We start from the raw sequence: 23,458 nt of genomic DNA on the forward strand, positions 1-23,458 counted from the left end.
AAATGTTTAACTGACTCAATAAATACTGAACATACAAAATGACAAACAAGAACGTATACATTGGACTGGACTTGTATGTGATGAAATGAACATGCACATATTGGAAACACAAAACTTAATAAACAAAATTTAAGGCAAAGAAATATAGAAAGGCCAATAAATCAATCAATCAATCAATCAATCAATAAATCAATAAATCAATCAATCAATCAATCAATCAATCAATCAATAAATAAATAAATAAATAAATAAATAAATAAATAAATAAATAAATAAATAAATGAATGAATGAATGAATGAATGAATGAATGAATGAATGAATGAGAACAGAAAACAGACTATACTATGAGGCCTCGCAGAGGGACAGCTTCCGACAGTTAAAGGCTAAGGTGTTCTCTGTCTGCATGACTGGATGCATGTAGAACCACAGGCAAGACCCAGGAACATACTAGAGGAACATGAAAGAGGTGTTGAGGAGAAGGGGTAAAATTAAAGAGTGCTTCCTGACAATTTTCCTTGTTGGCTACTCACAGATGAAGCAGGAGAAGTCATGTGTGTTTGGGAGTTTGTGTTCCATGATGCAGGCCTCCCTTGTACAAGTCTTCTTGAAATGCGTGGCTCTCGCTGTGCTACAACATAATATGTTAATCAATTCATGTTGAGGAGAAGCGGTAAAATTAAAAAGTGGTTCCTGACAAATTTCCTCTTTGCCTACTCACAGAAGAATCAGGAGAAGTCATGTGTGTTTGGGAGTTTGTGTTCCATGATGCAGGCCTCCCTTGTACAAGTCTTCTTGAAATGCGTGGTTCTCGCTGTGCTGCAACATAATATGTTAATCAATTCATGTTGAGGAGAAGCGGTAAAATTAAAGAGCGCTTCCTGACAAATTACCGTCTTGGCTACTCACAGAAGAAGCAGGAGAAGTCATGTGTGTTTGGGAGTTTGTGTTCCATGATGCAGGCCTCCCTTGTACAGGTGTTCTTGAAACTGTTGCCCTCTGTGACGACAAGAAAGCCTGTAAAGTAGTTCTGTTTGGTCTGTTAGGTGGGTTCTCATCAAAAAAACATTGAGTTTCTACACTTACATTACAATAAAGTAATATGTCATGGCTACCTCTGGCATCGATTCTGGGATGAGCTTCTTCTTATCGTGGCTACAAGGCAGTTAGTTACAGGCTTGGCTAGATGTGGTTGAGCCACAGCTGAACACATTTCTGTCCCTTCTCGTTAAACTCTGCTAAATTCGATGCTGTGCAGGGATGTTCCAGCAGGGGCACATGAGGAGGTGTTGCATGGTCTGTGGTTCAGTGCCACAGTCACACTCGCTGTTCCGATCCTCCAGATGTCCCCATTTGGCGAGAGTGACTTTTGCACGTCCAACACCAGATCTTAGTCTATTTAGGCATTTCCACGTTGCATACATAGTTGGTGTCTGCTCCTGGGGTCATTGCCTCGCTTGCTTTAAGCTCCATTGTAGTTTCTGGTGGAAGATTGTCAAGTCTTTCTTCCCGCCGAGTGACTCTTTCACTGCCTGTGTTCGGCGTTCTGAGGGGTGGGACACTTTTCAGAAAACTTTTCCTGGACTTAAGGCGGCATTTGGCTGGTACATGGCCGAAGAGAGGATGTCTTTGGTCAGTGGACTGTGGATGAGCTGCTTTCGCCACATAAAATGAACTGTTAAAATACAGAAGAGTGAAATAGCAGCATTTAGTGTCTTTTGAAAGAAAGATAAAACATGTCTAATGATGAGAAACTTACCTCGTCTGTTTTCTGTTGTCGCCTCACGATTATGACGTAGAAAAAATATAATACATAAAAAAATGAAGTAATTAATGTGAAAAACAATTCAAAAAAAAAAGTTTAAAAGGCCTTTCTATAACTAAAATCAGAAATAAAAACATGTAAAACGTTAAAAAGTCTCCCCTTAACTCGTCTAAGATAGTTTAAAAAATGTAAAAGTTTCAAAAGTTAAAAATTTGGAAAGTGAAACATTTTAAGTTAAAAGTTTAAAAAGTTAAAAATGTTACAAGAGTTAAAAATTTAGAAAGTGAGCATTTTAAGTTAAAAGTTTAAAAAGTTAAAAATGTTACAAGAGTTAAAAATTTAGAAAGTGAGCATTTTAAGTTAAAAGTTTAAAAAGTTAAAAATGTTACAAGAGTTAAAAATGTAGAAAGTGAGCATTTTAAGTTAAAAGTTTAAAAAGTTAAAAATGTTACAAGTTAAAAAGTTAAATCAACTTGAGTTAAGGGAAGACTATTTGAAAGCTAATTAAAAAGTCTAAAAAGTTTAAAATTTTAAAAAGTTACATCGAGTTAAGGGAAGGCTTGTAGAAATTTTCAAAAGCCTTGGCCTTCCCTTAACTGAACTTGAGTCCACACCAACCCCCATTCCATCTCAACATACAGGCCCATCCTCAACTTACCACCACAGACATGAGTTCAGCTACATCAACTGTCCTTGTCTTTACATGTATGACCACCTTTACTCATGATACTTTTTAATCACAGTTTCATGTAAGGCTTTACTCACGGTTTGTTTCCATTTATCACTCTTCTATGATTTGCCTGGGACCATTTAAAAATGATAAAAGTGAATCCAAGTTAAAACAAATGATAAAAGTGAATCCAAGTTAAAAAGGCCACTCCTCTCCGTCTCCCCTTCACTCACTCTGAAGCATGCTTCTCGTGTCAAGCAAACCTTTGCCATCGATAACTATTTTCTAATTCGATGTTTTCTCCATTTGTAATGCCAGCCAGGCAACAGGTTTATTGCTAGCATCATGCAGAAACCTCAGTGTCCAAAATAGGGGTGGATTTCATTATGTTTGCCACCAATTTATATGATCAGTATAAAGCTGCTTTTCCAGCTATCGCTATCCACATGGGTTGGTAGTTATTTTCTATGTGGAAATTGTGAGGCTAATGGCAACATTACGTTTACCATTCTGAGCCCCAGATCCCATTTCATCTCAAGTCAACAAATCACCCACCACATCCCACCACTAATATTATACACTTACGCATTCGACGTCTGTCCTCGTTGTTTTTCCAACTACTGAAAAACATGATTTAGATTTGACTTACCTTTCACTGGTCAAAACACAGAAAACAGGATTGTGATAGCTGCTGTATGTTCGCACGAACCTGAATAAAGAGCACAGAGGTCGAGAGAAAGAAAAGGAGGTCAAGTAATGAGCACTTCCACTCCGGATCCCATCTCTCCTCAAGTCAATAAATCACCCACCGCATCCCACCACTATTTTTATACACTTACGACACCGTTCACGTTTCGATTTCCATCCTTGTTGTTTTAGAAAATGCTGATTTAGCTGTGACTTACCTTTCACTGGTCAAAACACAGAAAACAGGATTGTGATAGCTGTAGTACGTTTGCAGGACACCTGAATGAAGGGCACACTGAGGTCGAGAGACAAAAATGAGGTCAAGCAATGTGTTTTTGTCAGTGGTAGCAGTGGCTATGAGTTGCGTGTAGCCTTTCGAGCGGAACAAATCAAGAATGGGCTTGAATGAGGCAGATAGCATATCTTCATTAAAATCTCCACATACCAAGATCTGATGATGCTCCATTACTTCAAGGTACCGCAAGAGATTTCCCAAGCTTGGCAGAAAAGTGCGCAGACTGTTGCCTGGAGGCCTGTAAACGGCAGCAATCAACACATTGAGGGGATCTTCAAGTTTCACCACAACAAATTCAATGTCGGTCACACCCTGAACGTATTTCTTTTCGTGGGCCGCGATGTGACTTTTGACACAAATACCTACGCCGCCACCACGTTTTGTCGCCAAGTCAGGACAGTTTGTGTAAGAATCACTTCGGTTCCTGCAAAACATCGTGTAGCCTTCCAAGCAAGCACGTCCATCGGCCACTGATCCTTGGAGGTGTGTCTCTGTGAAGCACAAAACATCAGCGAAAAGCAGTTCGTGATGAGACACGATATCTTGCACGTGACAAGACAGCCCTTCGGTGTTATGATGGACGACAACCAGGTGATTTGCCCGATCTACCGACGGCATCACGTGAAGGAGGGGCATGACGCTCTCCAAAGAATCCTCTGCCATCTCAGCAAGAGCAGCAGTGATTTGTGGATTTGCATGAAGCCTTCTCTCATCCATATGCAGAATATGCAGACCACTGAGCGAAGTCACTCTACTCAGAGCTACGTACCCCATGCCGTGTTCGAAAACACCTTTCAGCGAAACTGCAGCCTGTGACGTTGTCATGCCTTGTACCTTGTGGATCGTGCAGGCAAAAGCAAGCTTGATGGGAAACTGTCGGCGCGTCACTCCAGCCTTGTTCAGCTTCTCCTCCAGTCTGTCAATGTACACGGGGTTAGCAGCACGCGCATTGTTACTCACATGATCGAGTTCCAACCCAAGTTTCTGGACACGGGCTTCATTTGGATAGTTCACCAATTTGACAACTTTTGCAAACATCCCGTTGCACAGACCTGATTGAACATCAACGTTCCGTGTGATCATAACACGAGCACCCAGGGCAACTTTGATGGAGTCCGGGAGCTCATTCTTAGCGCCTTGCACAGGGGAAGCTTGCCTTGCCATTCTGCCAGTTCCTTTGTCTTTCTTGTAGTCATCCGCGTCAATCTGCACAATGTCCTTATGAAGCAGTTCCAGCATCGCAGAGTTATGGCCATCCACCTGTTTATTGGTGGCAAAAACATGCAGAATATGCTTTGGACACATTTCTGGGGAAGTGTACCTCGTGGCAAGGAGAGCTCTGTCCGTTTCCGACAGTTCATCTGACTTTTCTTTGACGCGGAGTCGGTTCAGCAGTTCGGCAAAGGCGACATCGTCTTTCTGCCTCATGATGGCGGTGAGCGTGATCTTTTTGAAGTCGTCACGCCAGTGGTCCAGCCGCGTAGGATCGTACACGCACAGAGGTTTGGACTGTCTCACGGGAGGGAGCTGAAAGAAATCTCCAACAGCAAGAACAGACATGCCACCGAAAGGTAAATTAATTCCTTTGATTTGTTTCAACCTGGCATTCACGTAGGCGAAGAGGTCTTTCGACACCATGGAAATCTCATCAATGATGAGTATTTCGGCGATGGACAGCTCGGCTCGGACTTCGTCCAGTTTATTGCCCAGCCCGTGGTACGGGGGTTTGAGACTTCTCGGCAGTTTGAGTAGACAATGCAACGTTGCCCCGGAAATGTTGAACGCCGCCGTGCCAGTGAAAGCTGCGAGAACAACCGTTTGCTTGGAAATGTCGGCCTCCTCAGCCAGTCGTGGTAGTCTCTGCAGTATTTTGGTAGCGTCAGCGTGGATACACTTGATGAGATGAGATTTGCCGGTCCCGGCGCCACCGTTGATGTGGTAGAAGAACTGCTCAATGGGCTTTGAGCTACACACACGTTTTATGCACCAATCTCTGACCTTGTAGAAGACGGACGCTTGCTTTTGGTTCAGGTTACGATACATGTCGCGTAACACCGCGGGATCGATGGCAGCAGGCTCTGTCACGATGGACATTTGCGTTGTTTTGGACCTGACGTTATAGTCCGGGACATTTTCCTCCACGTTGTCGTTCGGTTCATCTCTCGCGTTCATTTCCTCAACGCATTCGAGTCTTTGCAACTCACTCTCGGGAGCCAGGTGGCACCATTCGTTTATGACGAGCCCACTCTCCTCCACCTCTTGGATGGCGTTGTCAATGTCTCGACTGTATTTCTCATACCTTTCTCTGTTCCTTCTGACAATTTGGCACACGCGCTCCACAGAGTCGTTATACGGTAACTGCACACAGGCGTTATCATGAAACAACTGATAGGAAGGACAGCGTTCAGATTTTAATTGGCAATCAGCACGATGAGGCAGGTACAGCTTGAGCAAGCAGCAGTAATATTCCTCCGGATTCTTTTGTTCAGAGTATTTGCAGTATTTGATGACCGCATGTTTTTCTGTTCTTTTCTGGACAAAGCCCATGTCGTTCAGCAGAGGCAAAACATTCTTACCTTTGGCTTGTTTGCCATAAACAATTCTGCACATTGATGCAAAATCAGCCAAGCACATGACTTCGAATTCCTCTGTTTGAGGTCTGGATTTGTATTTTTCCGGCAGGCCAGTCATCCACACTTCATGAGATTCCTGCGTTTTGCCCTCAAGGAGCGAGAGAGGATAACTCATTTTCAGCGCATTGTCACTCGTTTGTACAAATACCACCATGCGGGAGGACTGTTTCATATGCAAGCCGCACGCGCGTGCGACGCATTCCTGAGCACTCACTTCTCTTTTCTTGGAGTACGCTTGCATAATTTGCTTCATTTCATCGCTCTCGTTGACATTTGCGCAGCGGGAGTTTTCAATGACCGATTTCAGGTATTGGCTCAGACCGTGTTCAGCTTTGCTGATGTAGCTGCAGATGTATGCGATGCAAGAGTAGGCATTCAGGATGTATTGGATGTCCAGGTTTCCATCCCAGGCAAGAAGCAAATGACGGTTGTAGTTGTTGACCCAGCAGTCTTTGGGTTCTCGCTTAAGCACGACAGAACTGGACGAGGCCGTCATGCGCAAACAGTTCATGTACTCGTCACCGGTGAGCTTACATTTAGCCAGTAGCTGAGGCAAAGTCAGGGATGACGTTTCAGGCTCATTCAGCAGATTTAGCACGGGAACAAGCTTGGCATTTGACGCCAACCGATCGTCATTGCGTTGATCTCGATTGTCGTCGTCGACGGGCGCAGGTCTGACGATCATTGTTTCATGGCACGGTTGTTTGGGGAATCCAAAGCGGCAATTTGCACCTTGGTGTTTGACGCACGATTTGGAGTGACTTTTGCTGTGCATCTGAACCTCTGTGACCTTTTTGTACAATTCCGGTTCCTTCTGCGGGTCCGGCAGCTCAGCCGAGATGTAGCGAGACACAAAATGACAGATGGCTTCATCCGTGGCTTCCTCAAATACAGGGGCACCTCGAACCCAAATGAGGCAATGAATGTGAGGACTTCCTCTGTGTTGAAACTCCAGTCGGTAAAAGTAGTCGACGACCTCACCAATCGGTTGCGCCGGAGAGAGGATCAAATCTCTGAACAGAGCTTCCACACGCTTGTCGAACATGCGCATCGTCGTCACAGGATTGCTGCGTAGGATCTCACACTTGGTAGCCCAGTCAAGTTGGGCGAAATTCACGACTTCACCCTGTTGCGCTTTGATGGCGGTGATGACCTCTTCCCAACGCATTTCAGCAGCAGAAAATGTGCAAAAGAACGTGGGTGTGCCCAGCTGTCGGATCATAGCAAAAAGATCTTTGGTGGTTCTCTCCCAATAGGCCGGCGTACCTCTCAGCGGTGTCATGAATCGGACAGCATCTTTGCTGCGCACCAGTTTCTCAACTTCACGTTTGTCCTGAAGCATGGCATTGTTTATCCTTCGACCATCCCTGGTAAAAGGCTTACCTTTGCGCAGCTGTATTGTCATGCTCGACGTCGCCTGGTAAATTTCAGTCACAAATTGGGCAAAGAACAAGTAGTTGGTATCTCGAGCAAAGCGTTCATCCACACAACACAGACGGGTTTTGAAATATTTGCTTGGTGTGAGTTTTATTGCTCTCTCTTCATCGAGGGTGTTTTGACCAGTGGGAAACTGCACTGGAAAAGCCATGGCCTCAAGCTTGGGAGTCTTGAAAAAGCTTACTGGGTTGTTTCTTTCTGCAGGAGCAACACAATAAATGCCCTCTGTAAAACTCATAATTTCCTCCGACACATCATTGGGTTGGAGACATGATTCAAGTATCACTCCACCATTTGGTTGATCACCCTCTTCCGAATTTTCTTGTTGCTGTTTGTTACCACTGTTGTCATGTTGTGAGTCACTGTTCATCCCACACAGAGCATCACTCTCAAATCGGTATATCTCCTCCAAGGCTTCCTCATTGTACTCACTGTCGCTCATTTGCGCTTCATCGGAGCTGCTCTCATCGTCAGTGAGGGTTGGGTCGCAAAGGTCCGCATCGTCGCGAATAGTTATGTCTCTGTACTGTGGATGGACTTGTTGCAGTTTCATCAGAGCGCTCATTAGCTTGGACCAAGTGACGGTTTGAAAAAACTGATGGCCTTTGTAGCAAAGCCGTCTCTTCAGTTTCACTCTCAACATCTGTGACTTACTTCTTAGTCTGGGCAAGACATTGACCGTCTCTTGTACTTCCGATGGCACGCACACCACATTTCCACGAATGGCTCGTTGTTGACCTTTGGGAAGAGGTACAATTTTGGCAAATGATATGCATTTGGAAATGAGGTGTCTCTCCAGTATGTTCAATCCACACAGTTCCTTTGGAATATCAGAGAGTGTGAGATTGTTCGCAACAGCAAGTGCAGGCATTTTACCATCTTTGAGGTGACTAAAGCAAGTGTGACATATCCACTCCAGTTTTCTTTCAGCTGGTACGCTGCACGAGGCCTGACATTCATCATCACAGATATGGACAAATTGTCCCGTGAGACAACTTGCAACAACATGTCTGTTTTTCTTATAAAATCTACGTTGACAAGCGCGTACTTGGTTGGGAAACAACGCTCTGTGGCAAACAGTGCAGACAAATGTGGGGCCATTCTTAATTTGGGCTTTGAATAGCTCAACAGCTTTCATAAGCACACAGTCATTTCGCTCCCTACATAGTCGGTTTATGACTTTGTATTTGTGTAAAATCTTCCTTACTCTGCGCATTGTTTTGGTCCTCAGTGAATCAGATTTTGTTTTCATTATGCGCCTCATGATTTCCTGATGTTTTAATCGGAATTCAGGGTTGTTTAAATAACGGCGTGTAATGTAAGAACGCTGTCTGTTTCGAAACTCAACATCATCACGGTAATGTTCTGTGATGTAAGAACGCTGTCTGTTCTTAAACCCAACATCGTCACGGTAACGTTCTGTGATGTAACAACGCTGTCGGTTCTTAAACGCAACATCGTCACGGTAACGTTCTGTCATGTAAGAACGCTGTCGGTTCTTAAACGCAACATCGTCACGGTAACGTTCTGTGATGTAAGAACGCTGTCGGTTCTTAAACGCAACATCGTTACGGTAACGTTCTGTGATGTAACAACGCTGTCGGTTCTTAAACGCAACATCGTCACGGTAACGTTCTGTCATGTAAGAACGCTGTCGGTTCTTAAACGCAACATCGTCACGGTAACGTTCTGTGATGTAAGCGCGTCGTCTCATCGTAAAACACTCATCTGTCCTATAACGACGTGAGAAACGGGAAAGGTTATTGTTCTTAAACTCATGATCTGTCTGACAACGTTGTGTAAAATAGGACTTTTGTCTGGCACAAAAATGCTTGTCCTGTTGATAACGGCTCCTAATATAACCCAATTTCCTTTGTCTTACCTCTGCATTTTGACTGTACTGTTCTTTCTCTTTAGAGTTCTTCATCATTCTCTTTAGTTCCTGTTTTTTACATCTCACTTTTGATTTTTCTTTTAACGTTTCCTGTGCTTTTATTTGCCGTAGGAACTTTCTCCTACTAGATTTTGCTATTTTTGACACATTTGGCAGCTGTTTACCTGTTGTCAAAACCACTTCACTGTTATCGGGAAATTCTTGGTAGTGATGTTCACCTGAACACGGTGTAGTCTCGCTCGTCTCAACACATGGGACAATTTCAGCAACAGGTCTGCTTGCGGCAGCGTCATCGATGCTCATCACGGGAGGAATCTGTGTACATGGCGCCATCTCATGGTTACTTACGGGAACTTCAACAGGTTCGAAGCAGATCGGTACAAGCTCATATGGCTCATCGCCAGAGCACCTCAAGCTTGTATAAACCTCCGTCAACTTATCGATCAGGTCGGACACACATGTGAAGAGCATCATGATCGCTGTGCCGTTGTCATCATGGACGCCATCTCGTCCTCTAGAGTGGGGATCAAAAAAACCATACCTGCCTTGGTGGTCTCGGAAAACAGCAATGCACGTTAACCGCATAATCAGAAGCGCACAATTGACCCCTGAGGTCATGCACCGGAGTCTGTCACGAAGGTTCAGGAACAGCTCATCTCCGTAGAAAGAGGTGAACAAACCACCCATTGACTGACTCTTTATTAAGACATGCTGCTTAGAAAAACCACGCACAACCCCTGGAAGTTCATCAGCCGTCAGAAATCTGTCCAAGAAGCATCCTTGGGCTTTCAGTGCAGCAACAGTACATGTATACAGTTCATTGCCAACATTAAGAACAGCATCAAGGTCAGAGCTGGTCAGGTGATTTAACTCCTGCAAGAAAGCCAGAAATGTAACAGAGTTAGCCACACATTGACTGTTTCTGAATTCTCCATATCTCGGATGAGCTTGGCTGTGAGATGCCAACACATACGTTACCAAATGAGGTTGCACAGAAGCCGTGGCTGCAGCGGGAATGTCAGGCCCAGTGTCACAGGAATCAGTCTCAAATTGTGCATCAAGGGCACGTGCAGGAGTTTGACAAAGTGGATCATGGCCACGTGCGTCAGTTTCAAAAGGCGGATCATGACCACGTGCGTAAGTTTGAGAGCGTGGAGCATGACCGCGGTCAGTTTCAAAGTGTGGCTCAAGGCCATGTTCAGGTTCAAAAAGTGCAGTAGGTTCAAAAAGTGCAGTATTGGCACATGTGTCAGGAGTTTCAAAACGTGCAGAATCTGCACTTGTGACGTCATTATGCCGGGTAGGTAAGGTTGGATCACTGCATGTAACTGGCGGCGGGGAGCATCGACGATTTAAACGTCGCTCCCAGCTCAACTTTACAGCCTGGGATCGCCTTCCTTTCCTCGGCATGGCAAGTTATGATGGATGTGAGATAGAAGGAAGACAGAAGACAAAAGATAGAGCAGCCACAAGAGAGGGTATAGGGGGTCAGCCACAGGGTCCCTGGAGCGTCACAGAACTACAGGCCACGGAGCGTCTCAGAAATACAGGTCCACGGAGCGTGCCAGAACCGCAGGTCACAGAGCTCTGCAGGGAAAAAAAAAAACATATCAATAAGCTACAATGTAATTAGTCATACTTTCGATTTACAACGAACTGAAAGCAAAATTACATTATAATTGATGAAGTTATTTCTTAAAATAAGACATTACATAACATTGGAAAAATCAGACGCAAACATTTTTTAACTCTAGTTTTAACTTGTATACAAGAGGCTTATTAGTGAGAAGAATGTGGTACAAATGAATTTGTGGGTGGTATAGCACATGTAGAAAAAAATTAAGGCACAATGTAATGATGTACAGTGACGGTTTGTGTCGCACTTGAGTTTATGAGATGGAGAAAATGAAACTTTGATTATGGCGGAACTTACAGTATACAATGTTACCGCAATGTACAAATGTAAATGGTACAGTGACCCCAATTATAACATAAAAGAATGTTAAACTAACAATTTGCTCCTGGATGCTTCTTTTGTATCAGATCAGGTATAAGTAATTTTGTCATCCAGCATGGGAAAAGACACATAGGTTGTGAACTTCAGTGCTCACTACTCAACCAAAAGCACAATAATACATAAGCATAGTAATCAAAATTAAAGAAACCGTTGACTAAAATACATAAACAGTAGCCAAATTGAATCACGATTCCAAAGCTATCATCACAGGAACTTGAAATACAATCACTTTGTAATGATGATAACATAAAATTGACTGACTGAATCATGCCTCACCTTGGAAGTAGAGTTATGTACTGCAGGGAAAGAAATAACAGAAAGTGTGAAACAAATAATTAAGTGACATTTCCACAATGCTTTGAATGTCTTTTATGATTACAAATACTGAGAGAAATACGGTGGCGAGATTCAAAGTCAATATTTCCTAACTAGTCAAAAACAGCTTTTGATTATACAGTTGTCACAATGCACAACTGTAGTACTAATGATAATTCATCGTCATAGTTTTTAATTAATGGTATTTGACTTTATTCCAAACGTCAACAGTACAAAAAACGCACAATTGAGAAACTAATCATTTGCTCCTGGATGGGTCTTTTGTACGAGAGCAGGTATAAGTAATTGTGTCATCTGGCATGAGAAAAGAGACCTAGATTTACATGTCTACTTTATATGTAAATGTAGCCATGATTTTAATCTCATGACAGCCTCAAATGTCAGCATGATGCCATATAATTACTTTTAATCCCTTCATGATTTAAAACATATTTGTGGCATCTAAATAAACGCGAAGGAATAAAACTACAATATGACGTCATATTCGGTCGGCGATTTGGAGCATACAAGTAAACGCGAGGCGGGAAACTACAATGTGACGTCATATCCGGTCGTCGTGCGCCACCGTAAAAGCGCCGATGAAATGAAGACATTTATTATATACATATTATTGCGATTATTGAATGAATCAAAGTTTGATATAGAAAATGTAATTCGACACAGCAACCGCCTCTTATGTTGAATCTCTTTACGCCTATTGAACTCCGGAGCCGAGCTGCAACAAAGACGTTTCGCTAATGCTAGCTAGCTAGCGGCAATGCTTCACTGAGAAAAGAAACCAAATAAACGACTTATGTAAAGCATCGCCGAAGCTACCAGCCAAACGGCGCATACACGAAACAATGTGGAATCAGACAGACAGCACAAAAGTAAACAGGAGTAACACTTAAATGTATAACTCACTTTTTGGCAAACAGGCACACGCTCACAGCAACGGTCTCTCTCGATACGCGCCGTCTGTGACTGACCACTGCGCGCGGGCCGCAACAATCGCGATAAGCGGATCTAACTCACGCGAGACTAGGCGTGGTGACGTCACTTTCCAAAGCAACAATTTAACGCCAAAAATGTACATTGATTCTGCAACATAGGACACTGAAACAACAGGTTGTCAAGATGCGTTGTTTGTCTACTAAACATAAAAATAGCCATTTGTGGGGACTCGTGGTAAAAGATTTTCTTTGCTTGATTTCATTTGTGTGGCGGGCTCTATCTAGTGGTGAAAATGAGAAGTGCAACAGCGTTGAGCTCAAGCTTCTTGTGCGGGCCATATGCAATTATGTTTTCAGAATTTGCTGCGGGCCAATAAAAACTGCACCACGGGACGCAGTTTGCCCGCGGGCACTTTCGGTTCATTCTGGGTTCATTAGGTCACTTCAGGGTCAATCCAAGATGGCCGCTACACTGGAAGTGGGGGTCAAGGGCTGAATTGCGAAAGCATAGTGGAAGTGGTGGTGAAGGGGGTGAATATGGTAAGCATAAGGTGAACAAAGTGAATAAAGTTTGAATGGGTTGATTCGGTTGAAAAATGTAGAAATGAGAAGGGAAAAAGGAAATATTGGAGAATTGGGTGTGAATCTCAAAATAAAAGATGTGAATTTTTTGTTAAGTTGTGGAATAGGTAGAAAAATGATGAACAGTTGAAAGTTGGAATGGGTTGAATCGGTTGAAAAATGTAGAAATGAGAAGGGAAAAAGGAAATATTGGAGAATTGGGTGTGAATTTCAAAATAAAAGATGTGAAGTTTTTGGTAAGTTGTGGAATAGGTAGAAAAAGGATGAACAGTTGAAAGTTGGAATGAGTTGAATCGGTTGAAAAATGTAGAAATGAGAAGGGAAAAAGGAAGTAGGTGTGAATTTCAAAATAAAAGATGTGAAGTTTTTGGTAAGTTGTGGAATAGGTAGAAAAATGATGAACAGTTGAAAGTTGGAATGGGTTGCATCGGTTGAAAAATGTAGAAATGAGAAAGGAAAAAGGAAATATTGGTGAATTGGGTGTGAATTTCAAAATGAAAGATGTGAAGTTTTTGGTAAGTTGTGGAATAGGAAAAAAAATGATGAACAGTTGAAAGTTGGAATGGGTTGAATGGGTTGAAAAATGTAGAAATGAGAACGGAAAAAGGAAATGGGTGTGAATTTCAAAATAAAAGACGTGAAGTTTTTGGTAAGTGGGAAGTTGTGGAATAGGTAGAAAAATGATGAACAGTTGAAAGTTGGAATGGGTTGAATCGGTTGAAAAATGTAGAAATGAGAAGGGAAAAAGGAATTGGGTGTGAATTTCAAAATAAAAGTTTTGGAGTTTTTGGGAAGTGGGAAGTTGTGGAATAGGTAGAAAAATGATGAACAGTTGAAAGTTGGAATGGGTTGAATCGGTTGAAAAATGTAGAAATGAGAAGGGAAAAGGAATTGGGTGTGAATTTCAAAATAAAAGATGTGAAGTTTTTGGGAAGTGGGAAGTTGTGGAATAGGTAGAAAAATGATGAACAGTTGAAAGTTGGAATGGGTTGAATCAGTTGAAAAATGTAGAAATTAGAGTAGAAAAAAGGAATTGGGTGTGAATTTCAAAATAAAAGATGTGAAGTTTTTGGGAAGTGGGAAGTTGTGGAATAGGTAGAAAAATGATGAAGAGTTGAAAGTTGGAATGGGTTGAATCGGTTGAAAAATGTAGAAATGAGAAGGGAAAAAGGAATTGGGTGTGAATTTCAAAATAAAAGAAGTGAAGTTTTTGGTAAGTGGGAAGTTGTTGAATAGGTAGAAAAATGATGAACAGTTGAAAGTTGGAATGGGTTGAATCGGTTGAAAAATGTAGAAATTAGAGTAGAAAAAAGGAAATTTTAGAGAATTTTGGTTGAATTTCAAAATAAAAGATGTGAAGTTTTTGGTAAGTGGGAAGTTGTGGAATAGGTAGAGAAAAGATGAACAGTTGAAAGTTGGAATGGGTTGAATCGGTTGAACAATGTAGAAATGAGAAAGTTGGAATGGGTTGAATCGGTTGGACAATGTAGAAATGAGAAGGGAAAAGGGAAAAAGGAATTAGGTGTGAATTTCAAAATAAAAGATGAAACGTGAAAATGTTGAATTTGGCAAGTTTGGGAATGTCCCCAATGTGATTTGAATGTGTTGAATGATGTGAATTTCAAACTGGAACAACGTAAATGTGAAATGTTGAATCTGCCATTAAGAATGAATGGGGCAAAATTCGCCGTAAATTTGGGAATTTTGCGAAAACGGAAAATTTTTGGAAGGAAAAAAATCTAAGCAGTGTTGCCATGAATATTTGGAATAAGTGAAAAGTGGAATGGAGTGAATCGGTTGAAGTATGTGGAAGTAGTTAAGCGCCGAAAAAGTGAGCGGAATAAGTTGAATAATAATAATAATAATAATAATAAAGGACAGGAATAACAATAGTGTGAAGGTCTTCACCTTCACACTAACTAGAATTTGCAATTCCTGAAGGAATTGCGTGTGAAGGTGAAGAAGTTGAATAAATGTTTAAGGAATGTTGCAGAATGATGTTGAAACGAGTTGAATCGGTTGAAAAATGTAGAAATGAGAAGGGAAAAAGGAAATATAGTAGAATTGGGTGTGAATTTCAAAATAAAAGATGTGAAGTTTTTGGTAAGTTGTGGAATAGGTAGAAAAATGATGAACAGTTGAAAGTTGGAATGGGTTGAATCGGTTGAAAAATGTAGAAATGAGAAGGAAAAAAGGAATTGGGTATGAATTTCAAAATAAAAGATAAAAGATGTGAACTTTATGGTAAGTGGGAAGTTGTGGAATAGGTCGAAAAATGATGAACAGTTGAAAGTTGGAATGGGTTGAATCGGTTGAAAAATGTAGAAATGAGAAAGGAAAAAGGAATTGGGTGTGAATTTCAAAATAAAAGATGTGAAGTTTTTGGTAAGTGGGAAGTTGTGGAATAGGTAGAAAAATTATGAACAGTTGAAAGTTGGAATGGGTTGAATCGGTTGAAAAATGTAGAAATTAGAGTAGAAAAAAGGAAATTTTAGAGAATTTTGGTTGAATTTCAAAATAAAAGATGTGAAGTTTTTGGTAAGTGGGAAGTTGTGGAATAGGTAGAGAAAAGATGAACAGTTGAAAGTTGGAATGGGTTGAATGGGTTGAGAAATGTAGAAATGAGAAGGGAAAAGGGAAAAAGGAATTGGGTGTGAATTTCAAAATAAAAGATGAAAACGTGAAAATGTTGAATTTGGCAAGTTTGGGAATGTCCCCAATGTGATTTGAATGTGTTGAATTATGTGAATTTCAAACTGGAACAACATAAATGTGAAATGTTGAATCTGCCATTAAGAATGAATGGGGCAAAAATCGCCGTAAATTTGTGAATTTTGCGACAACGGAAAATTTTTGGAAGGAGAAAAATATGAGCACCCATGCCATGAATATTTGGAATAAGTGAAAAGTGGAATGGAGTGAATCGGTTGAAGTATGTGGAAGTAGTTAATCAGCGAAAAAGTGAGCGGAATAAGTTGAATAATAACTAGAATTTGCAATTCCTGAAGGAATTGCGTGTGAAGGTGAAGAAGTTGAATAAATATTGAAGGAATGTTGCAGAATGATGTTGAAACGAGTTGAATCGGTTGAAAAATGTAGAAATGAGAAGGAAAAAAGGAATTGGCTGTGAATTTCAAAATAAAAGATGTGAAATTTTTGGTAAGTTGTGGAATAGGTAGAAAAATGATGAACAGTTGAAAGTTGAAATGGGTTGAATCGGTTGAAAAATGTAGAAATGAGAAGGGAAAAAGGAATTGGGTGTGAATTTCAAAATAAAATATTTGAAGTTTTTGGTAAGTGGGAAGTTGTGGAATAGGTAGAAAAATGATGAAAAGTTGAAAGTTGGAATTGGTTGAATCGGTTGAAAAATGTAGAAATGAGAAAGGAAAAGGGAATTGTGTGAATTTCAAAATAAAACATGTGAAGTTTTTGGGAAGTTGTGGAATAGGTAGAAAAATGATGAATCGGTTGAAAAATGTAGAAATGAGAAAGGAAAAAGGAATTAGCTGTGAATTTCAAAATAAAAGATGTGAAGTTTTTGTTAAGTGGGAAGTTGTGGAATAGGTAGAAAAATGATGAACAGTTGAAAGTTGGAATGGGTTGAATCGGTTGAAAAATGTAGAAATGAGAAGGGGAAAAAGGAATTAGCTGTGAATTTCAAAATAAAAGATGTGAAGTTTTTGGTAAGTGGGAAGTTGTGGAATAGGTAGAAAAATGATGAACAGTTGAAAGTTGGAATGGGTTGAATCGGTTGAAAAATGTAGAAATGAGAAGGGAAAAAGGAAGTGGGTGTGAATTTCAAAATAAAAGACGTGAAGTTTTTGGTAAGTGGGAAGTTGTGGAATAGGTAGAAAAATGATGAACAGTTGAAAGTTGGAATGGGTTGAATCGGTTGAATAATGTAGAAATGAGAAGGGAAAAAGGAATTGGGAGTGAATTTCAAAATAAAAGAAGTGAATTTTTTGGAAAGTGGGAAGTTGTGGAATAGGTAGAAAAAAGATGAACAGTTGAAAGTTGGAATGGGTTGAATCGGTTGAAAAATGTAGAAATGAGCAGGGAAAAATGAATTGGGTGTGAATTTCAAAATAAAAGAAGTGAAATTTTTGGTAAGTGGGAAGTTGTTGAATAGGTAGAAAAACGATGAACAGTTGAAAGTTGGAATGGGTTGAATCGGGTGAAAAATGTAGAAATTAGAGTAGAAAAAAGGAAATTTTAGAGAATTTTGGTTGAATTTCAAAATAAAAGATGTGAAGTTTTTGGTAAGTGGGAAGTTGTGGAATAGGTAGAGAAAAGATGAACAGTTGAAAGTTGGAATGGGTTGAATCGGTTGAAAAATGTAGAAATGAGAAGGGAAAAGGGAAAAAGGAATTGGGTGTGAATTTCAAAATAAAAGATGAAAACGTGAAAATGTTGAATTTGGCAAGTTTGGGAATGTCCCCAATGTGATTTGAATGTGTTGAATTATGTGAATTTCAAACTGGAACAACATAAATGTGAAATGTTGAATCTGCCATTAAGAATGAATGGGGCAAAAATCGCCGTAAATTTGTGAATTTTGCGAAAACGGAAAATTTTTGGAACGAGAAAAATATGAGCACCCATGCCATGAATATTTGGAATAAGTGAAAAGTGGAACGGAGTGAATCGGTTGAAGTATGTGGAAGTAGTTAATCGGCGAAAAAGTGAGCGGAATAAGTTGAATAATAACTAGAATTTGCAATTCCTGAAGGAATTGCGTGTGAAGGTGAAGAAGTTGAATAAATATTTAAGGAATGTTGCAGAATGATGTTGAAACGAGTTGAATCGGTTGAAAAATGTAGAAATGAGAAGGGAAAAAGGAATTGGGTGTGAATTTCAAAATAAAAGATGTGAATTTTTTGTTAAGTTGTGGAATAGGTAGAAAAATTATGAACAGTTGAAAGTTGGATGGGTTGAATCGCTTGAAAAATGTAGAAATGAGAAGGAAAAAAGGAATTGGGTATGAATTTCAAAATAAAAGATGTGAACTTTATGGTAAGTGGGAAGTTGTGGAATAGGTAGAAAAATGATGAACAGTTGAAAGTTGGAATGGGTTGAATCGGTTGAAAAATGTAGAAATGAGAAGGGAAAAAGGAATTGGGTGTGAATTTCAAAATAAAAGACGTGAAATTTTTGGTAAGTGGGAAGTTGTGGAATAGGTAGAAAAAAGATGAACAGTTGAAAGTTGGAATGGGTTGAATCGGTTGAAAAATGTAGAAATGAGAAGGGAAAAGGGAATTGTGTGAATTTCAAAATAAAAGATGTGAAGTTTTTGGGAAGTTGTGGAATAGGTAGAAAAATGATGAACAGTTGAAAGTTGGAATGGGTTGAATCGGTTGAAAAATGTAGAAATGAGAAGGGAAAAAGGAATTGGGTGTGAATTTCAAAATAAAAGATGTGAATTTTTTGGTAAGTGGGAAGTTGTGGAATAGGTAGAAAAATGATGAACAGTTGAAAGTTGGAATGGGTTGAATCGGTTGAAAAATGTAGAAATTAGAGTAGAAAAAAGAAAATTTAGAGAATTTTGGTTGAATTTCAAAATAAAAGATGTGAAGTTTTGGTAAGTGGGACGTTGTGGAATAGGTAGGCAAAAGATGAACAGTTGAAAGTTGGAACGAGTTGAATCGGTGGAAAAATGTAGAAGTTAGAAGTGAAAAACGAAATTTTATGAAATTTTGCAAAATTTTATGCAAATTTTAAAAGTGAAAACGTGAACATTTTGAATTTGGGAAGTTTGGGAATGTCCCCAATGTGATTTGAATGTGTTGAATTATGTGAATTTCAAACTGGAACAACGTAAATGTGAAATGTTGAATCTGCCATTAAGAATGAATGGGGCAAAAATCGCCATAAATTTGTGAATTATGCGAAAACGGAAAATTTTTGGAACGAGAAAAATGTGAGCACCCATGCCATGAATTTTTGGAATAAGTGAAAAGTGGAATGGAGTGAATCGGTTGAAGTATGTGGAAGTAGTTAATGGACAAAAAAGTGAGCGGAAGATGTTGAATAATAATAAAGGACAGGAATAACAATAGTGTGAAGGTCTTCACCTTCACACTAACTAGAATTTGCAATTCCTGAAGGAATTGCGTGTGAAGGTGAAGAAGTTGAATAAATATTTAAGGAATGTTGCAGAATGATGTTGAAACGAGTTGAATCGGTTGAAAAATGTGGAAATGAGAAGGGAAAAAGGAGTTGGGTGTGAATTTCAAAATAAAAGATGTGAAGTTTTTGGTAAGTTGTGGAATAGGTAAAGAAATGATGAACAGTTGAAAGTTGGAATGGGTTGAATCGGTTGAAAAATGTAGAAATGAGAAGGGAAAAAGGAATTGGGTGTGAATTTCAAAATAAAAGACGTGAAGTTTTTGGTAAGTTGTGGAATAGGTAGAAAAATGATGAACAGTTGAAAGTTGGAATGGGTTGAATCGGTTGAAAAATGTAGAAATGAGAAGGGAAAAAGGAATTGGGTGTGAATTTCAAAATAAAAGAAGTGAAGTTTTTGATAAGTGGGAAGTTGTTGAATAGGTAGAGAAAAGATGAACAGTTGAAAGTTGGAATGGGTTGAATCGGTTGAAAAATGTAGAAATTAGAGTAGAAAAAAGGAAATCTTAGAGAATTTTGGTTGAATTTCAAAATAAAAGATGTGAAGTTTTTGGTAAGTGGGAAGTTGTGGAATAGGTAGAGAAAAGATGAACAGTTGAAAGTTGGAATGGGTTGAATCGGTTGAAAAATGTAGAAATGAGAAGGGAAAAGGGAAAAAGGAATTGGGTGTGAATTTCAAAATAAAAGATGAAAACGTGAAATAGTTGAATTTGGCAAGTTTGGGAATGTCCCCAATGTGATTTGAATGTGTTGAATTATGTGAATTTCAAACTGGAACAACGTAAATGTGAAATGTTGAATCTGCCATTAAGAATGAATGGGGCAAAAATCGCCGTAAATTTGTGAATTATGCAAAAACGGAAAATTTTTGGAACGAGTAAAATGTGAGCACCCATGCCATGAATATTTGGAATAAGTGAAAAGTGGAATGGAGTGAATCGGTTGAAGTATGTGGAAGTAGTTAATGGACAAAAAAGTGAGCGGAAGATGTTGAATAATAATAATAACTAGAATTTTGCAATTTCTGGAGAAATTGCGTGTGAAGGCGAAATGTATGAATAACTTTTTCGGGGAATGCTGCCGAACGATGTTGAAACGTGTTGAATTACTTGAGAAATGTAGAATATTTGGAGAATTTGTGGTGAATTTCAAAATTGAAAGTTTGGAATATTTGGTAAGTGGGAAGTTGTGGAATAGGTAGGCAAAAGAGGAACAGCTGAAAGTTGGAATGGGTTGAATCGGTTGAAAAATGTAGAAATTAGAGTAGAAAAACGAAATTTTGGAGAATTTGGTTGAATTTCGAATTTGGAATTTTTGGTAAGTGGGAAGTTGTGGAATAGGTAGGCAAAAGATGTACAGTTGAAAGTTGGAACGGGTTGAATCAGTTAAAAAATGTAGAAGTTAGAGCAAATGTTGAATCCCCATAGAGAATGAATGGGAAAATAAAAAAAAAGCAATTGCGCCAAAATCTTTCTAAATTTGGAACAAAACAAAAAAAACGGCCTCAGGAGGTTCACTTTTGGGGTAAAAATGTTGAAACGGGTTAAATCGGACAAAAAACGAAAAAGTTAGCGCAAATGTAGCTATTTGGGCCACTCAGTGTTGAAATAAGGTCACTTCCGGTTTGATTCGGGTCACTTCCGGTCTAGTTTGGGTCACTTCCGCTTTATTTGGGTCACTTCCGGTTTAAAACAGGTCACTTCCAGTTTAGCTCAGGTCACTTCCGGTTTATTTGGGGTCATTTCCGGTCTAAAAAGGTCACTTCCGGTTCATTTGGGGTCACTTCCGGTTTGATTTGGGGTCACTTCCGGTTTACCAGAGGTCACTTCCGGTCTATTTGGGGTCACTTCCGGTTTACCAGAGGTCACTTCCGGTCTATTTGGGGTCACTTCCGGTTTAATTTGGGTCACTTCCGGTTCGTCTGAGGTCACTTCCGGTTTATTAGGGGTCATTTCCGGTCTAAAAAGGTCACTTCTGGTACATTTGGGGTCACTTCCGGTTTGATTTGGGGTCACTTCCGGTTTACCTGAGGTCACTTCCGGTCTATTTGGGGTCACTTTCGGTTTGATTTGGGGCACTTCCGGTTCATTCTGGGTTCATTGGTGGCACTTCGGGGTCATCCAAGATGGCCGCCACACTGGAATTGGGGGTCAAGGGTTGAATTGTGTAAGCATAGTGGAAGTGGGGGTGAATGGGAGTGAATGTGGGAAGCATAAGGTGAATTAAGTGAATAAATTTGGAATGGGTTGAATCGGTTGAAAAATGTAGAAATGAGAAGGGAAAAGGGAATTGGGTGTGAATTTCAAAATAAAAGATGTGAAGTTTTTGGTAAGTGGGAAGTTGTGGAATAGGTAGAAAAATGATGAACAGTTGAAAGTTGGAATGGGTTGAATCGGTTGAAAAATGTAGAAATGAGAAGGGAAAAGGGAATTGAGTGTGAATTTCAAAATAAAAGATGTGAAGTTTTTGGTAAGTGGGAAGTTGTGGAATAGGTAGAAAAATGATGAACAGTTGAAAGTTGGAATGGGTTGAATCGGTTGAAAAATGTAGAAATGAGAAGGGAAAAGGGAATTGGGTGTGAATTTCAAAATAAAAGATGTGAAGTTTTTGGTAAGTGGGAAGTTGTGGAATAGGTAGAAAAATGATGAACAGTTGAAAGTTGGAATGGGTTGAATCGGTTGAAAAATGTAGAAATGAGAAGGGAAAAGGGAATTGGGTGTGAATTTCAAAATAAAAGATGTGAAGTTTTTGGTAAGTGGGAAGTTGTGGAATAGGTAGAAAAATGATGAACAGTTGAAAGTTGGAATGGGTTGAATCGGTTGAAAAATGTAGAAATGAGAAGGGGAAAAGGAATTGGGTGTGAATTTCAAAATAAAAGATGTGAAGTATTTGGGAAGTTGTGGAATAGGTAGAAAAATGATGAACAGTTGAAAGTTGGAATGGGTTGAATCGGTTGAAAAATGTAGAAATTAGAGTAGAAAAACGAAATTTTAGAGAATTTTGGTTGAATTTCAAAATAAAAGATGTGAAGTTTTTGGTAAGTGGGACGTTGTGTAATAGGTAGGCAAAAGATGAACAGTTGAAAGTTGGAACGAGTTGAATCGGTTGAAAAATGTAGAAGTTAGAGCTGAAAAACGAAATTTTGTGAAAATTTGTCGGAATTTTTAACGTGAAAACGTGAAATTTTTGAATTTGGGAATTTTGGGAATGTCGAGAATCCCTCCGAATGTGATTAGAATGTGCTGAATGATGTGAATTTCAAATTGGAACGACGTAAATGTGAAATGTCGAATGTGCCATTAAGAATGAATGGGGAAAAATTTGTCGGAATTTTGGGAATTTTGCGGAATCGGTAAATTTTCGGAACGAGAAAAATGGAAGCGCTCGTCGCGTGAATATTTGGAATACGTGAAAAGTGGAATGGAGTGAATCGGATGAATTATGTGGAAGATGAAACGTGTCAAAAAAGTGAGGAGAATAAAATATAATAACTAGAATTTTGCAATTTCTGGAGAAATTGCGTGTGAAGGCGAAATGTATGAATAACTTCTTCGGGGAATGCTGCCGAACGATGTTGAAACGTGTTGAATTACTTGAGAAATGTAGAATATTTGGAGAATTTGTGGCGAATTTCAAAATAAAAGATGTGAAGTTTTTGGTAAGTGGGAAGTTGTGGAATAGGTCGAAAAATGATGAACAGTTGAAAGTTGGAATGGGTTGAATCGGTTGAAAAATGTAGAAATGAGAAGGGAAAAAGGAATTGGGTGTGAATTTCAAAATAAAAGATGTGAAGGTTTTGGGAAGTTGTGGAATAGGTCGAAAAATGATGAACAGTTGAAAGTTGGAATGGGTTGAATCGGTTGAAAAATGTAGAAATGAGAAGGGAAAAGGGAATTGGGTGTGAATTTCAAAATAAAAGATGTGAAGTTTTTGGTAAGTGGGAAGTTGTGGAATAGGTAGAAAAATGATGAACAGTTGAAAGTTGGAATGGGTTGAATCGGTTGAAAAATGTAGAAATGAGAAGGGAAAAAGGAATTGGGTGTGAATTTCAAAATAAAAGATGTGAAGTTTTTGGGAAGTTGTGGAATA

The 23,458-nt window shown here is 39.6% G+C and overlaps 1 long non-coding RNA gene across 1 annotated transcript; it reads right to left on the reverse strand.

The window, feature by feature from the left end:
- Positions 1 to 220: 220 nt before the first annotated feature.
- Positions 221 to 2,121, reverse strand: LOC133151687 (uncharacterized). Its single transcript, XR_009713970.1, has 5 exons — positions 1,758 to 2,121; positions 1,085 to 1,673; positions 908 to 997; positions 532 to 629; positions 221 to 448 (listed from the first exon to the last, which is right to left on the reverse strand). It is a non-coding gene; the product is annotated as an uncharacterized LOC133151687 (long non-coding RNA).
- Between the last annotated feature and the right edge of the window lie 21,337 nt (positions 2,122 to 23,458).

This window comes from Syngnathus typhle, linkage group LG3 (genome assembly GCF_033458585.1).
Source record: "Syngnathus typhle isolate RoL2023-S1 ecotype Sweden linkage group LG3, RoL_Styp_1.0, whole genome shotgun sequence".
Lineage (NCBI taxonomy): Eukaryota > Metazoa > Chordata > Actinopteri > Syngnathiformes > Syngnathidae > Syngnathus > Syngnathus typhle.